At 39.8% G+C, this 16,136-nt stretch overlaps 1 long non-coding RNA gene across 1 annotated transcript in view; it reads right to left on the reverse strand.

Annotated features, from left to right (window-relative positions):
• The window catches only part of LOC137156689 (uncharacterized), a 49,854-nt gene that overhangs the window by 31,915 nt on the left and 1,803 nt on the right, over positions 1-16,136 (reverse strand). Inside the window, exon 2 of the long non-coding RNA XR_010920855.1 lies at positions 8,853-8,919. This is a non-coding gene — a long non-coding RNA (uncharacterized lncRNA). The remainder of the gene's footprint in view (positions 1-8,852; positions 8,920-16,136) is intronic.

Here is a 16,136-nt window from a genome sequence, read left to right on the forward strand (position 1 = left end):
CTCAACATTTCTATGATGTGATAGCTGTGAAAACCAATGGTAAAGCGGGAGCCTCATCTCCCTTTAGTGGCTGGCTTACATACAAGATGACAACCTACACTACTATAACTTAATAAAGTACCTGTTGTGTTTGTCAGGAGATGGCAGGCCTAAGTCTGCCCATAACTAAAAGCCCTCCCCCTTAACTCAGTGGGAGAGGGGAAAAACAGTGTACCCAGGCCTCATGTGGATACTGAGAACAACAAATTTAAAAACAGGGATGGGAATGAAGGTCATAGGATGACAATTGGGAAACTAGAAGGAGAAGAGCAAAGAACCCCCCACAGCGTCAAAGGATACAGTGGATATTGCCCAGAGGAATTTTGCACAGAGACGTGATTGAACCAGGGAATGGAAAAAGGCCCCACTGCCCTGACCTCTCCTTCCAGTTGTGTGTTGGTTGGCCACCTTGGCCAGCTCCAGCAGGAGATTGATAAGGAGGTCTCAAAACTTTGTAGGGTAACAGATGGGTTGTGCATGAAAATCAGGAGGTGTGGGGAGAAGTACAGCCAGAAAGAGGTTCTGGAGCAGCTCAGTAATGATTCTGGAGAAGTCAAAAGAGTGCAACCTGACACATTCTACGTAGAGTGCGCCAGGGTCTCCCTTTCTCTGCAGAATTTCAGGTGTTAATAGGAGTAACTGAAACGGCAGAGGTCTGTTCTGTGAATCTAAAGGTTTCTAACCCTGCTGATGAACCATGTGGAAGTTAATATGGTTCCACATGACAGAATTTCTGGGTTTTGTCAGTATTCTTTTTTTAAAAGCTAAGAAATTACATTAAGAAAATCTACATAATATGGGTTTGAGTAATTATTTTCTGTTCATCTAAAATGTTTTCTGAGTAGTATGGACCCTTCACTTCATGTCATAAACTGTTAAGTAGAATTTGTTGTCTGGGTAGATCAGTTGAGTTTGTCTTGCCCAAGAGAAGATGCACATTTTTCCTATATATAATTCACAAATTATTTTCTATATTACTTTGAGGTCCAAATGGATTAAAGGCTCTGGTTTGGAATACAAGATGATCTGTGGGATACTCATAATGATGGAAATTTTCTCTACTTATAAAGCTAGAGCTCCTCATAAAAGCAGCTGGAATTGCTACCCTTGTCTTGCACTACCTTCAAGATTATAATTTAAGTCTACAGGCCACCAGCAGAGAATTGTGACACAACCTACAAACTCTGCTTCCAATTTATCAGATTGCTTTATAGTTCTATACAAATGATGCTAACAAATGTCTTCAGATAGTTCTAAAACATCACCTGCCTAGCAGTGTGAGGCTCACAGGTAGTCAGACTAGTTGAGTGGATTTCCTTAACCTGTAATTCAACAAGAAACTGTATTTTTCATAAAAACCAGTAAGAAATGCATTCCTTCAAAACAATAGTGTAAAAACAGAATCTAGTCTTAATCTTCTCCCAATTTATACAGCCAAACAAAAAAATCTAAACATAATTAGTGATTAGTAGCTTCTCCACTAGCTGGGAAAATTGATCTTCTTTCTACATCTCCTTCTTCTTCTCTATTAAACAATCAACGGTATCACAGCTAGACCTTTTCTCCCTGGGATTCTCCATCAGAATGATTCTACTGTGGAAAAACAAAGTTCCAATTCTTCCCACAAGATCTTCAGTCAAACACAGAGCTCTTATTTACTAAGCGTATAGGGACAATTGTGATCAGCTAGTTTGACCTCCTCTATAACACAGGCTGTAGCACTGCCATGAATTAACTTCTGTTTCACCAAGAGCATAACTTTTAGAAAAAAAAAAAAAACAATCTTGATTTAAAAGTTGCCAGTGATGGAGAATCTATCACAGTTCTTGGTAAACTGTTCGAATGATTACACTCTGTTAAAAATTTGCACCTTATTTCTAGTCTGAATTTGTTTAGCTTTAATTTACAGCCATTGGGTCTTATTTTACCTTTCTCCACTAGACTGTGATTAAGTCACCCCTTAACCTCTTAGTTAAGCTAAACAGATTGTGCTCTGAGTCTACTAACATAAGGCATGTGTTCTAATCCTTTAATCATTCTCCTTGATCTTCTTTGAGCCCTCTCCAATTTATCTGCACCCTTCTTGAACTGTGGACACCAGAACTTGAAATAGTATTCCAGGAGCAGTTGCAACAGTGTCAAATACAGAGGTTATATTGTGACACTGTGTCCCCTTAACTCCCTAGACTGGGTTGTCTCCCACACAACTTTGCTGATGACAAGCAGCAAAGCCCTCCAGGTGCTGTTATCACTCAGACCAACAATAGGCGGAGCCCTATACCCAGCTAGATTGCATGAATGCTCTCAGAGCCACGCACGAATCTCACAAAGAGCCTAGCCAGTCTGACCCAGTTCCCTGCTCTGCACCCCGAAGTTGCCCTGTCCTGCCCTGATCAGAAGGTTTATCACCAGTTGGCCCCTCCCTCAGCGTGGAGAAGACACAACAGTTCTTGTTAAATGAGTAGGTTTTTTTTTCCCCAAACTCCTCTCTGAAACATACTGTTTTAGTTAAGAATGTTAAACAGGTTTATTAACTACAGAAAGGTGGACTTTAAGTGAGTATAAGTGGCAGACATAAGAGATTAGAGATAGGTAACAAAGAAAATAAAGATAAACAGGCAATCTAAATCTTAAATCTCCAACATTAGGCCGCATCTAGATTAGTCAGTTTCCTCACCCCATTTGAATGTCCCAGTTCTCAATATACAGGCACCACTCAAGCCTGGGCTCAATCTCTTAGTCTTCCAGCGTTCTTGTTGCTTTCAGCATAGATGGAGGAAGAGAAAGGACTAAGTCCACAGCCTCTTTTCCTTCCTTTATATCTTCTGACAATGTGGCCACTAGACACTAATCCAAGCATGTCCAGGTGGGCCCTGCTGAGTCACAAGTTTGCTCAATCCCTCCTGTTCAAGTGAGTCATAGAGTTGAACAATCTCTAATTTATTGTCTTGTGCAACTGTCATTGCATTGTAAATCCTTTATTTACAACTCCTTTGTTGGCTGATGCCTGCTGAGCCCCTCCAGGGCAGGGGTGACTTCTCTGCTGTTACTAGCAATTTATAACCTATAACAGCAAAATCTTATAACTTCATACATACTAGCGATATGCATACGTTGACAGCACAATGGATTTTAGCAGATTATGACCTTTCATTAGATATTTTACATGGCATGCTTAATATGAATTATTACAACCATACAGAAATGATGAATAAGGGGTTTAAAGTATACCGCTATGAGGTACAGTGTGTCACACGTATAATCTTCCTACGCCTACTCAAGATTCCCACTTACACATCCAGGATCACATTCACTCTTTAGACACAACATTACAGTGGGAACTTATAGTCAACTGATTATCCACCATTACTCCCAAGCTCTTTTCAGCGTCACTGCTTTGCAGGATAGAGTCCCCATCCTGTAAGGAACCAGTCAGCATACAAACAGTAAGAGCTCATAGTGAAAGGCCTAGGGATGAGAAGTTTATTAGGGAAAGGGACAAAAAAGAGAAAGGTAAACCAAAACACTAAAGACCTTCCATATGCCCAACTATCCTTTCCTTGAACAACCTTAGGGTTCAGAATGTGGAAATTAGAGAATTGTTGGCCCTGACACACAGCATGCTTCTGTTGCATTAAGAGGTGCCATTTTACATAGGTACTTTTCAGATTAAAATTGCATTTTAAAGTGATGTAGAGAAATGCAATGCAGAAAAGAGATTATAAGACACCTTCAGGTTAAGAAATATTGCTGTCACTTCTCCATAGACATTTCATCCAGTGTGAAGAATACGTCAAAGAGCTGTGCTGATCCTCCACTGGGAGTTACGTACCGAATGGCTTCCACATCACCACACACCATAATACAAGTCCTTGACATTGATTACAATTACCTGATAGTGCCTTCATTAATTGTCACCATTTGTAAGACTTTCAAAAGACTCAATGTTATTGCACAAAAAAGTATACATATTCTCTATACAGAGCTAGTGGAAAAGTGTTTTTGTACGACAATAATAATCATTTGGAATATAAGGGATAGAAATTGTCCCACTGTTAAGCTGTCAGTCAAAAACCTTATTATACATGGATAGAACAGAACATCTATATATAACTGCCTTTCCTGTCAGTCAAAAGTGTTTTTCTATACAGATCTAACATCAATTTGATTTTTAAATTGGCAGAGGCTATAAAACATTGTTCTGATGTGATGTCAATGTGATAAGTTACTGTTAATGTCAGAATACAACTGAACGTCATTCCCATCCCCCCAAATCAAACCCACCAATTGCTCTTAAGGATGTGCAACGCCTAATACATATGTGTATTAACTAAGGACTGGTCTACAGGACACAGGGTATGTCTACACTGAGGGCAGCTGATCTATCCAGATCAATTGAGTGGAAGTGAAGACCCCTCAATTGATCCAGAAGTCGATCTAGTAAAACCATCTCCAAAAAAAGAGCAGCATTGCATCGACGAGCACACATTTCCCATCGGCGCCGCACAATGGAGACGGCACGCTAAATGGAAATTACGAAGTCAACAGGAGTTACACAAGCGACTGCCACCAAATTTTGCTGGCAGTATAGACCAGGCCTACACAGTTAGGTCAACATAAGCTGCCTTATGCCTTATGCCTTCAGACTCTGCTCCCAGCTGGAAGCTGGGGCGAGAAGCCTGGAGGGGCTTTGGACCCTGCTCCCAGGTGGAAGCTGGGGCGAGAAGCCTGGAGGGGCTTTGGACCCCACTCCCAGCTGGGGCGAGAAGCCCGGGTGGCTTTGGACACATGCACACCCTCAGCTGGGATCCAGGGTGAGAAGCCCAGGCAGTTTTTGACACTCTCCCATCAGCTGGGAGCCGGGGTAAGAAGTCCTTGGTGGCTTCCCTGGCTGGGAATAGAGCAGGGAGAAGCCCTGGAGGCTTCCTCTGCTCTCCAAGGGGAACAGGAAGTGGAGAGGGGCAGTTGCCATCAGAGCTGAAAGACCGGGCTCTCCAAGACCTGAGTGACCAGCTCCCCACACTGTCCCTCTTAGGTTGGTGAAAACGCTCCTGGTGAGGACATGCACCACCGACCTAAGGAGTGTAGTGTGGACATGAACCATGCAGTAATTACTGTGGTGGTCACTGTGGTGTAATTAATGTGGACCTAATATAGGTCAATTTACGTTTCTAGTATACACATATCCAAAGTGTACGAACAGTCAAATGCAAAGACTTCCTTAACTACTTGGAGGTGCTTTAAGACATTGGCCACACGATACTGAAGTCATGATAATTTAGGTATTTTTAATATACTAATTCATCCAATGGGTAACTTCATTATGAATATGTTAATAGCGAGGAACAACCTTTATTCTACATAAGAACATATGATTAAGATGCTAAAGGAATATTCAAGGAAGATAAGGCTATTGCAGAGAAACAAAATTTATTTTTTGTATCAGTCTTCAAGGCTGAGAATGTGAGGGAGATTCCCAAACCTGACCCATTCTTTTTAGGTGACAAATCTGAGGAACTGTACCAGACTGAGGTGTCATTAGAGGAGGTTTTGGAACAAACTGATAAATTAAACAGTAATAAGTCACCAGGACCAGATGGTATTCACTAAAGAGTTCTGAAGGAATTCAAATGTGAAATTGCAGAACTACTAACTGTGGTATGTAACCTATCATTTAAATCAGCTTCTGTACCAGATGACTGGAGGATAGCTAATGTGATACCAATTTTTTTAAAAGGTTCCAGATGCAATCCCGGCAATTACAGGCCAGTAAGCCTAACTTCAAGCTAGGCAAACTGGTTGAAACTATAGTAAAGAACAGAATTATCAGACACATAGACCAAACACAATTTGTTGGGGGGAGGAGTCAACATGGTTTTTGTAAAAGGAAATCATGCCTCACCAATCTACTAGAATTCTTTGAGGGAGTCAACAAGCATGTGGACAGGATGGATATAGTGTACTTAGATTTTTCAGAAAGCCTTTAACAAGGTCCCTCACCAAAGGCTCTTAAGGAAAGTAAGTGGTCATGGATAAGAGGGAAAGACCTCTTCTGGATCAGTAACTGGTTAAAAGATAGGAAACGAAGAGTAAGAATAAATGGTCAGTTTTCAGAATAGAGAGAGGTAAATAGTTGTTTCCCCCTGGGATCTGTACTGGGACCAGTAATGTTCAACATATTCATAAATGATCTGGAAAAAGAGGTGAACAGTGAGGTGGCAAAAGACCAAAGCAGACTATGAAGAGTTACAAAGAGATCTTACAAAACTGGGTGGCTGGGCAACAAAATGGCAGATGAAATTCAATGTTGATAAATGCAAAGTAATGCACATTGGAAAACATAATCCCAAATATACATATAAAATGATTGAGTCTAAATTAGCTGTTACCACTCAAGAAAGAGATCTTGGAGTCATTGTGGATAGTTCTCTGAAAACATCCATTCAATGTATAGCGGCAGTCAAAAAAGCTAACAAATGTTAGGAATCATTACGAAAGGGATAGATAATAAAACAGAAAAACATCATACTGCCTCTTTATAAATCCATGCTAAACCCACATCTTGAATACTACATGCAGACCTGGTCACCCATCTCAAAAAAGATATATCAGAACTGAAAAAGGTACAGAAAAGGGCAACAAAAATGACTAGGGGTATGGAAAACCTTCCATAGGAGAAGATTGGGACTTTTCAGCTTGGAAAAGAGATAACTAAGGGGGGATATGATAGAGGTCTATAAAATCATGACTGGTGTAGAGAAAGGAAATAAAGAAATGTTATTTACTCCTCAAAGTACAAGAACTAGGGGTCACCAAATAAAATTAATAGGCAGCTGATTCAAAACAAAGAAAAGGAAGTATTTTGTCACACAATGCATAGTCAACCTCTGGAATTCCTTGCCGGAAGATGTCGTGAAGGCCAAGACACTAACAGTACTCAAAAAAGAACTAGGTAAATTCATGGAGGATAGGTACATCAATGGCTATTACCAGATGATAGGGATTGCTGTTTGCCAGAAGCTGGGAAAGGGCAACGGGAGGAACACTTGATGATTACCTGCTCTGTTCATTCCCTTTGTTTTTGTTTTGTTTTTAAGACAAGAATTAAAATATAGCTTTTTCATTTATCATTTTAAGGGTGTGGGATTGTTCTTATAGCACCTAGAGGCCCCAACTAAGACTGGAGCTCCATTGTGATTAGCACTGTACAAACACATAGAAAGAGACTGTCCCTGTCCCCAAGAGTTTATAATATCTATCAACAAGACAAAGAATAGTAGAAAGAAAATAATGTTATTCCCATTTTACAGATGTAGAACTAAACCACAGATAGATTAAGTAATTTGCCCAAGGTTACACTGGAAATCTGTGGCAAAACTGGGATTTAAACCCAAATCTTCTGAGTCCCAGTCCAAATGGCCATCCAACTTCTTCACAGATGAAAGGAAACACGACACAGTCAGTCAGTCAATGGTGCTTGGCAGTAGTGTGGGAGAAGAGCCCAATCCCCGAGCAGCAGGCCTTCCCACAGTGGCTACAGGTCCACTCGCCAGATGGCGGATGGAGCACACACTGCTTCCTGACTCACCTACGGGCCTCAGTGCATCAGTCATGACCCGACTTCTCCAGACTTCTCCAGACTTAGTGATTGTGGGCAGGGCTCTCCCAGTTGTCAGTGGAAATGCTTCATTTCTTGAGACCCTGCTTGACCATATTGCTGTATCGGAGCTTTGGCTTTCCTCTGTGTCACAGGTAGTTCTCAAGTTGACTATAGAGCACAACCTTCGGCAGACGATCTTGAGGCATGCGCTCCATATGCCCCAGCTAGTGAAACCTGCATAGACGGTAGGCCTGTTCTCTCAAGGATCTCATTGTTCATGATCCATTGATCCCAAGTGACTCCAGGGGTTTTTCTGAGACAGTGAAGGTGGAAGCTGTTCAATCTCCACTCTTGCTTGGAGTACGTGACTCAACTTTCACAGCTGTAAAGGAGGGTAACTAACTGAGGACACAAGCCTGATAAACAGATACCTTTGTATTCAGGGTTAGCAGCTTGTTATTCCAGACACGCAAAGGTGACAGAGGCTTTGCCGATTTTCTCATCAAGTTCTGTAGCAGGACTAAATGAGCTTGTTAAAGTTGAACGAAGATAAAAGAATGCTACAAAGAGAGGTGCCTATTGTTCATGGCATTTTTCTTGCAACAAGCGCATTGTGAAGGACATATCAGTTGTGGAGTGTCCCGCTCTGAACCCACATTGGCTCTCAGGATAAACTCTCTCAGCAAGGACTTGGAGTCATTTTAGCAGGACCCTTGTAAAGCACCTTTCTGACCACGCTGAGTAGAGATATCCCCCGGGAGTTGCTGCAGTCTGCTCTGTCCCCTTTACATTTGTATGAAGTAATTATGTTTGCATCTTTCAGATCCTGGGGCATGTTGCTTTCTTCCCAGCACGCACAGAGAAGTGGCGTGGATGTCGCTTGCAAGCAGTACCTTAACCATAAGATCATTTTCCACAAAAAGATTTTGTGCCTGATATGTCCAACTTTCATGACAGTTTTGGAAGGCTGGTATGCATGTGTTCACGCATTTATCTATGCAAAAGACTATGAAAGCAAATGCCACTGAAATAAAACATAAAATATGGGAATTAAAAATTCATTGTAGGTCATATTTATACAATGAATCTGTTTCTACTTTACTTTTATGGATCAGCAGCTATACAAAAACTAGACTCAAGTGGACTAAACTCACTTTTCATTTTAAATTTTATTTTAAAAAGAAAAAAATGTATTTATAATAGAATTACTTACCGCTTTGGTATAACACAGAAGAGGAATAACTTTTTTCCTTAAGTGGGGAGAGAGCAGTTCTAGATTACTAAAATGAAAACAGGAGAAATTAAACCAAATTAATTGGTAAGATTTATACAAGGAAAACTCTGATCAAAACATAGTACACATTTTAAACAGGGAATTTTACAGAGAGGTACTAAAGTCAGGGATGGCATGGTATTTAATAGAGGTGGTTTTTACCTGGTGAGATCATGACTTTTACTATGCTAGGAAAAACTAGTTAGTCACAGTTTAAGACATTTTCTATTTTAAAAATTGTGTCACTGATGCCTTATATTAGAACCACATTACACTTTATTTTAGTTACATATTCAAATTGTGATTACATAAAGCAGTAGAATAGAAGGTTAATTTAGGATTGTACAAATAAAAAGTAAAACTGCAGCAACCATAATACTAACATATGTAAGTACAATACTTACCGTCAGAATTCTGAATACATTTTGGTTCGGTATTTTCGCAAGGAAGTTATACATGTCAGGATTCATTTCAATTTTCAATAGTACATAACATAAAAATAAAATACATTTGATTATATGAAAAACAACAGTAATCCAAAGTCGTAGGCTTGAAGTATTAAGCAATCAGAAGCATGCAGTGTTGCAGATTACCAGTCCAGATCCACGTGGCCATGCAACATTGTGTAGCAGGAGATCAACTATGATGTAGTGGATAGACCAAGCCTATTCCTCAATTCTGGATGGATGTACCCAAAGTTTGAAAAGATCTCTTCTATGCTTGCTGAACTTGCTGGACACTGATGCAATTGTACCATAAATCAATTGGAATATCAGGATGCTACTGATTTTTCCACCATGTTAAAATGAAACTTTATTCTTGACAGAATATGAAAACAATGTTTTTGAATACAGCGATTCTTTTACTTTAAATCAAACTAAATATGAAAGAAAGTCAGGATTTTTGCTGAGCAACCACTGCCTTGCAATTTGGCTTTGTTCAGATGACAAATTTCTGCCCTGGGTATTTTGGATGAAGGAGGTTGGCCAACATGTGTATAGGAGTAATTGCCTCATGAAATCTCGTGTACTTTTCTTTTATGTGTTGTAAGATCTTCATTTATCAGTAGATCCAACCATATTTGCATACTATAATTGTTGTGTCCCTTTGGTGTGCGTGAAGTTTCACAGCAACTGATTTCAATTGTCTGATCAAGTTATTTGCTTCTCAGTAATTAATTATTCTGACCATTTTATCTTCAAGTTCTGACTCATGGTCACTCAGAATCCTGAGATAATCAGACCAATTTTTAAACATATGTTTCCAGGCATGTTATTTGCTTGTTCCATTGTACATCACCAGGGATTTGGGGTTTTACAAAACTTGGCATTCTTTTAACCAGCCTTCAGGCTGATGGCAATTATGAAAATGCTTTTGTAAATCTACAACATATTTCATCAAAGCATTTGATGTAAGGTCTTGTCCAAGTAGATTTAGCCAACGTGATGCAGATCCATACATAACCAAAGTATCTTCATCTTTTTCCAAATCACTTCTCATACTTTACATCTTTTTCTCATTGTCTGTCAGGTAGCTCGTAACACAATGGTACAGTTCATTTGCTAATGCCTTGGATTCTCTTGCCAGTGAAGCACTGTACTTTTTGTTCTTATTGTTTCCAAAATCAACCACTGATAGCTAACAGTGGTTTCTGTATCACTGAGTCATTGTGCACATTACTCCAGCCATCTTGTATTAATGTAACTGTTTTTCCATGTAATTTATGTGCTTCCACCTTTAAGCCATCATTAACTGTATCTAACAGTTCATCTACTACATTCTTTTGACTGGAAGCTTTGTAGCTTGGCCTTAGGGCACTGATAATTGCTTGAAAAATTGGATGCTCAATAACAGAGGAGCGAATATTAACACACAAAAAATCTGCAATTTCAAGTCTACTTTTTGTTACAAACATATCCATAGCCATGATTCTTCCTCCACCTTGTCTTTGGCTTCCTTTTGATGTGTTTGGCAATGCAGTATTATCAGTATCTTCATCCTCAGAATCTGATTCTGCTTGCGCACATTTAGCCAGTCAGCGGTTCTGGAGTCCCTTTGTTCTTTCCACTGCATTTTGCAAAATGTTCCCTCATACAGTCAGCCTTCCGACTTACTTTTTCTTTCCAATTTCTGCATCTAAGACTCTGCCATCTTCAAGAAATTTATCAAAATAGTCAAGAATTGGGTCAAGTGGTCTTCCATCTTTGCTCATGTTGAAATATTTTGTTTTGAGTCACTGTACTCACTGAGTTCAGTTACAGTAGATGCACCGCAGCCAGTCAGATCAAGAGACAGAATACTGCACTGGACAGTTAGTTTGGCTTACCTGAAACAGAAACTGAACCTTATGAATCTGCCGATTCCCCTTCTGAGAAAGGGGAATTCCCAAATTCAGAAGTTCCAGTTTCTGTTTGAATTTTTATGTTTTATTTTATTTCCTTAATTAAAATTAAACAGACTATATCACTGCAAAACTATTACCAAATTGCTAAATATTTCTCAGTCATTTTCATTATTATATTTTAATTAAAATTTTATTTTTTTTTCAATTTTCCCAGTTTAAACGAGTATTTACCAGCACCCTGTCCTTAACTAGTTTTTCCTGGGAAACTGCCAAACCTGAATAAATTTACATAAACAACTAAAGGAGGTATCTTAGGGATTTGACAGATTATAGGCAAATTAACTACTGTAACAGTCTCAATGGAAATCTGGTTTGATCTAATTAACAAAGAACTAGAACCACACAAAGACAAAAGACAAAATAAAAAAGACAATTCAGAGATGCTACTCCTTCCATTACTTAAGCAACATGGCTTATCCTAAATACAGAAGTTGAAACCAGGACAGGAAGAAAATTTGAAATGTGGGGAACACAATCTAATCCTGAGTTCCTTCCTCTTCTTCTAAAATTTAAATTTTAAGAACCAGATTTGTACCCCAAGTCTATCTCTGTGAAGAAGGTTGAATCTCTGTTTATTTCCAAAATGGTGGAAAATTGTAGAAGTAAAACTGTGGGGTAAAATTTTCAAAACCCGCCTAAGAGACTTAAGAGCCTAGGTCACACTGAAAGTCAAAGGAATAAAGGCTCCTAGCTACCTAAATCATTCTTAAAATGGGACTTTAGATTTGTCTTCAGTTTTATAAGATGCTCTTATATAGCAAGATATCAATCATTGTATAAGATTTTACAGCAAGATAAACTGTACCTAGGGCACTTGAAGTATTTACCAGAAGTGGCTAGATGAGGCCAGCACTATATCCCCACCTCGGGTTGACTTTGCCTAGATTACCTCCCAGTAAAACTAGAGTGCCTTGTCTCCACTATGTTTTTATAGCGCGTCAGTTTTCCCACAATAAAAACACACCTTCTTTTTCAGTGACGAAGAGCTTTTAAGCTAAGTCACTTGGGAGCTTTTGAAAATTTTACCCAAAACATTATTCAGAATTTTGTCAATTTTTAGAAGGTCTGCACATCTGTCCAGGTAACTCAGCATCAGACAAGTGTGTTAGTACTTTCAGATTGGTTTGGTTTGGTCAAAACATTGTGATAGGCTAAGTAATGGAAAAGCATGTGAGTTGTTAAAAACATAATGGTATCTTAGGTCAGATACAAATGACACAGAGATAAGTGTAACTGCATAAGGATTCAGTAGTTGCATTCTTGTGATAAACTTACAAAACTGCATGCTTTTCATTCTGAATAACGTACTTACTGCTCTTATCAGGAATGGAGTTGTTAGATGCACATCTTCATACATGCTGTGTCCTGAAGTGGAGTTATATTACTAGACAGTGGATCTACATTTTCTCATGCTGCCAGGTTGATTTCTATACTAACAGATCAGGAAGGATAGCAGGAGCAATTACAGGTGTCAGAAGAAAACAGAAGTGAGAATGCATGTCTGACCTGCCAAACAACAACTTGTTTGTTTTTTGTTTGTTTATGGGGAAGAAGTGGGCCTCATTGTAAGTATCTTACACAGGGACTGTCTTCTTTGTAACATGTCTCTACAGTGCCTAATATAATGGAGCCCTTATCTTTGCAATTCAAAGGTGCTACCATATATAAATAATAAGATTAATTATATACCTCAATTAAACATTTAAACAGTTATTTTTAAGCAGTTTATTTAAGCAAGCTGAAGTAGAGAAATCATTGCATTATTTTTGTTTCCAAAGCAATGACAAAAAACATTGTTGCGCACATTAGCTTATCCACACATTTTGGTCTTCTTCTGGAGTTCACATGTGGATACTGCTATGAACTAATTGTGATCTGAAAGAGCATAGAGTGTACAATATGCAAATAAACACAACAACCGTCTCAGTTTGCTTAAAGTGCAGTTCTAATCTATAATGTGGCCGCAACACAGCAAAAACTTATACATGTGCTTAACTTTATGCACTGTGAATAGTTTTATTTAAATCAACTGAACAGTGCATAAATTAAGCATGTGTATAAGTCTTAGCAGACTCAAAGATCTGCTGTGTAAAAATGGCACCTGCACATTCAACAAATCTGTTCCTTTAGAGTCATGTCTTCTTAGTGCAGAACAAAAATTATTTTTTTCTGTGCTTTATTACAGATGTAACATCACAAATAACCTAGCAGATTACAAACCTTGTTGGGAATCAATTAACAGAACTGTTTACAAAAGTAGGTCCCAATCCTGCCTCGGGAGCCACTAGCACAGACATCTGTGCTCATGGAGAGTCCCACAATGGCTTCATTGGCACTTCAGAGTGGCATGGTAGTATGTGCTAGCAAATCCCACTGCAGGATCAAAGCTTTAAAATTACCTATGAACTCTCAGCAGTAATGGCATGGTATTTAACAGAGGTGGTTTTAATCAAGTAAAATCATGCTTTTTAAATGCCTCAGGAAATACTAGTTAGTCCCAGTTTAAGTCATTTTCTATTTTAAAAACTGTTTAAGTAATACACACCACATTACACTCTACTTTGCAACTAAAATTAAGTTGTAGCTATATAAAGCAGTAGATTCAGTGATTAATTTAGGGTTGTACAAATAAAAAATAAAATTGCAGTGAGTGTAATATTAATATATTACGGAACATCGGAATGTTTGTATATATTTTGGTTTGGTATTTTCTAAAAAAAGTTATTCATGTCAGGACTCATTTCAGTTTTCAACATTATACAAACAAAAGTAAAAAACATTTCATTATATGAAATCCTGATGTGCAGAAAGAATAGCAAATATGGTAGGCATCCAGCTTGGCTTAATAAAAAGTCTTTGGTGAACTTAAACACAAAAAAGAAGCTTACAAAAAGTGGAAGCTTGGTCAGATGACTAGGGAGGATTATAAAAATACTGCTCGAACATGCAGGAATGAAATCAGGAAGGTCAAAGCACAATTAGAGTTGCAGCTAGCAAGGGACGTGAATGGGAACAAGAAGGGTTTCTACAGGTATGTTACCAACAAGAGGAAGATTAGGGAAAGTGTGGGCCCCTTACAGAATGAGGGAGGCAACCTAGTGACAGAAGATGTGGAGAAAGCTGAGGTACTCAATGCCTTTTTTGCCTGTGTCTTCACAGACAAGGTCAGCTCCCAGACTGCTACACTGGGTGGCACAGTATGGGAAGGAGGTAAACATCCCGCAGTGCTGAAGGAACAGGTCCAAGACTATTTAGAAAGATTGAACATACACAAGTCCATGGGGCCGGATGCAATGCACCCGAGGATGCTGAGGGAGTTGGCTGATATGATTTCAGAACCATTAGCTATTATCTTTGAAAGCTCGTGGCAATTGGGGGAGATCCCTGATGAGTGGAAAAAAGCAAATATAGTGCCCATCTTTAAGAAAGGGAGGAAAGAGGAGCCGGAGAACTACAGACCGGTCAGCCTTACCTCAATCCATGGAAAAATCATGGAGCAGGTCCTCAAGAAATCCATTTTAAGGCACTTGGAAGAGAGGAAGGTGATCAGGAACAGTCAACATGGATTCACCAAGGGAAAGTCATGCCTGACCAACCTCATTGCTTTCAATGAAGAGGTGACTGGCTCTGTGGATGTGGGGAAAGTGGTGGACGTGATATACCTTGACTTTAGCAAAGCTTTTGATAGGTCTCTCACAGTATTCTTATCAGCAAGTTAAAGAAGTATGGGTTGGATGAATGGACTATAAAATGGATAGAGAACTGGCTAGAGCATAGGGCTCAATGAGTAGTGATCAATGGCTCCATGTCTAGCTGGCAGCCGGTCACAAGTGGAGTGCCCCAGGGGTCGGTCCTGGGGCCGGTTTTGTTCAACATCTTCATTAATGATCTGGAAGATGGGGTAGATTGCACCCTCAGCAAGTTTGCAGATGACACTAAACTAGGGGGAGTGGTAGATACCCTGGAAGGTAGGGATAGGATACAGAAGGACCTAAACAAACTGGAGGATTGGGCCAAAAGAAATCTAATGAGGTTCAACAAGGACAAGTGCAGGGTTCTGCACTTAGGACAGAAGAATCCGATGCACAGCTACAGACTGGGGACTGACGAGGTAGGCAGCAGTTCTGCAGAAAAGGACCTGGGGGTTACAGTGGATAAAAAGCTGGATATGAGCCAGCAGTGTGCCCTGGTTGCCAAGAAGGCTGCAGTAGTAGGAGCATTGCCAGCAGATCATGGGAAGTGATTATTCCCCTCTATTCGGCATTGGTGCGGCCGCATTTGGAGTATTGTGTCCAGTTTTGGGCCCCACACTACAAAAAGGATGTGGAGAAGTTGGAGAGAGTCCAGCGGAGGGCAACAAAAATTATTAGGGGGCTGGAGCGCAAGATGTATGAGGAGAGGCTGAGGGAACTAGGCTTGTTTAGCCCGCATAAGAGAAGAATGAGGGGGGATTTGATAGCAGCCTTTAACTACCTGAAAGCGGGTTCCAGGGAGGATGGAGCTAGGCTGTTCTCAGTGGTGGCAGCCGACAGAACAAGGAGCAACGGTCTCAAGTTGCAGGGGGGGAGATCTAGGTTGGACATTAGGAAAAAGTTTTTCACTAGGAGGGTGGTGAAGCACTGGAATGGGTTATCTAGGGAGGTGGTGGAATTTCCATCTTTAGAGGTTTTTAAGCTGCGGCTTGACAAAACCCTCGCTGGGATTATTTAACTGAGGTTAGTCCTGCTTTGAGCAGGGGGTTGGACTAGATGACCTCCTGAGGTACCTTCCAACTCTATGATTCTATGAAAATGTCAATGCAGAATTGTAGGCTTGAAGCA

The sequence above is a fragment of the Emydura macquarii genome, unplaced genomic scaffold (assembly GCF_026122565.2).
Source record: "Emydura macquarii macquarii isolate MOO-44397 ecotype Brisbane River unplaced genomic scaffold, CSIRO-AGI_Emac_v2 contig_1477, whole genome shotgun sequence".
Taxonomy (NCBI): Eukaryota; Metazoa; Chordata; order Testudines; family Chelidae; genus Emydura; species Emydura macquarii.